The sequence below is a fragment of the Lycium ferocissimum genome, chromosome 3 (genome assembly GCF_029784015.1).
Source record: "Lycium ferocissimum isolate CSIRO_LF1 chromosome 3, AGI_CSIRO_Lferr_CH_V1, whole genome shotgun sequence".
Classification (NCBI taxonomy): domain Eukaryota; kingdom Viridiplantae; phylum Streptophyta; class Magnoliopsida; order Solanales; family Solanaceae; genus Lycium; species Lycium ferocissimum.
The window spans coordinates 19,639,900-19,642,445 of NC_081344.1; positions in this window are offsets into that span (position 1 = coordinate 19,639,900).

Genomic DNA, 2,546 nt, shown 5'->3' on the forward strand with positions numbered 1-2,546 from the left:
TTTTTGGGACCTCTCATCCCCCTTCCCACTTTTTAAACCCCTTAACCCCCAAATTTATTTTCTTTTATACCCCCCCAAATCTAAGGAAAAGAAAAAACCCCTTTCCGTGCCCCAAAAGGGTTCTTTTGGGTAGCAAAACCCGGATCTCAACTTTTAAGGTTTTGTTTTTCCCTCTCACTATCCTAAAAACCAATTATGGCCCCCCTATTTCGAATTTTCCCTTTCCCCTAAGTTACTAGATTGGAGCAAAAATTTTAGGTCCTTTGAACAAAGGTTTTTGATTTCTTGGGGTAAGGAGTTCTTGGGTTATGGAAGGTTATTTCGTCGTTCATACTGTCCTAGCATCACTTTATACTAAAGATTTGTTTAAAATGGGGTAGTTCATGCTGGGGTGGGGGTGTTTCGTAGAGGTGCATTTTTTTATTATTTTTGCTCAAAATTTTGGTGCTTATGGTAGTTGAAATAGGATGTTATAGGTTGTAAAAGTCATGCATCCTATCATAGTACTTGATGTTACACCCTATTTTAATCAAGTTAAATTAAGGTACAACATATTGGTGATTCCTATTAATTGATTTTAAGGAGTCGCCACCTAATTGATTTTAAGGTGAATTAGGGCACCTAATTATTAACTTAAGGTAGAACTAATCTCCGTTAATAGTCTGCTTAACCAGTGTGATTCTAGGTAAGGGTTCTATATTATCCTAAAGGGAAGGGGTTAGGCATCCTTTAGGATCCGTTAACTTACGGTTATCCGGCCAAACTTAGGTTAATTAATTAAGGCTAAATATAATGTTTAAATTTTAGAAAATGGCTTACGATTATTGCTAAAAGTTTTAAAGGAAAATAATGTTAGTTAAAATAAGATTTACAGAAAATATAATAATTTGTACAAAATAAGAACTTTAAAGGCTATTTTAAATATGACTTATAAAGGTTGTTAAAGTTTTGAAGAAAGAATATAATGGTGCTATTTAAATAATACTTATGAGTATTGCTAAGGTTTTGAATAATAATGCCTATTTAAACTAAGATCTGCAAAATATAATGATTTGCATATAAGTAGAAACCCTTTAAAAGAAGGCTTAGCAAATTTGAATTTGGGATAAAACTATATTATGTGAATATGGTGATGTAAAAATTTAGACTTGTTTCATAAATGGGATATAAGATGAGGTGAGTCTTTTTTCTCTTTTATTAACTTTATTTAACTATATCAGGCTAAATATGTATAATCGGATCAATCTAAAATATTCATAAAATATACTTGGGTTAGTATTTGTATGTTAGTGACGTTTTAATTTCTAAAATAGTAATCAATAAGACATAATTCCTTTGATTCAAAGCATACTATTTTAAAAATCAATTATTCTAAAAATAAACATTAAGATACCATAAATAATGTAAAAAGAAGAAAATGAAATTTATGAAATTAATTGGTTTTTCTTAAATTAACTACCCTTTCATTAAAATTAAGTTTCATACTAATCTCCTAAGGTTCATTTAGCTGAGGAAACAAAATAAGTAAAATGTTAGTTGCACAAATACAAATCTAATGCGTAAAATGGAATAAAGGAAGTAAATGATATTAAAATGGACTCGGCCCCACTTTAGGACCGCCGAGATAGTGCCGCCGTTGTTGTTTCTATTGGGCCTTGGCCCGAATTTATTTTCTATTTTTTTTTGCGGATGGGCCGACTCGATAAGAATATTTTGTTGGGCTTTGGCCCAACGTCGAATGCGGGAAATGACGAGTCCAACTCGTATGCGAGATGTCATGCATAAAAAAGAAAGAGAAAAGGATTAGTATGTAATCGATAAATAAGATTTAAACACGTAAAACATAAAACTCGAAACAGTTTGCGAAACAGTTTGGTAGATTGCTGATATCTTATATATTTCTCGTATATTCATGAATATCAACATGACGCAAGGGTAAGGATGATAAGCAACTTTGTAGCAGTACAGGTTGGGTACACGTCAAGATGTATTGGACACTAACTCATACTCATGCTAAATACTAATCAGTATACTAGAATATCTATGCATGCACGGTTTTGCCTAAATTCAACTCATAAGCTTTAACACACTCGTATATACCAATTTGTACTGGTCACGCTTAAACAAACATAGAATATATCAATATGAATCCCTCAATTTATCAACTTAAACCTCACTGAATCTTACAAGTCCAACCAAGTACTCCCCTTTGAACCTCAAACAGTATCCAAAGGGGACAACACATATTGATAATGCATGCTAAACTTCACTCAAATTAATACTTCAAAACAAAAAAGAAACTCAACCTATAATCCATCGTGACATATGCTCTTTTTTAAAAATAACAGGGAGCGAACAAGCGTCATTACAGAAGTATAACTATAATCAAACAAGGAACAAATCCAGTTTTGGATCCAACATCACCTTTCTAGTTTTAGGAAGAGTTTGAGCTAAAGCTCAACCTCTCTAGCCAAAACCAAAAAAAGCAATCCTTGACTTCACAGGACATAAGCAAACATTTAGCAAATAAAGGGAAAGGGGAAAAG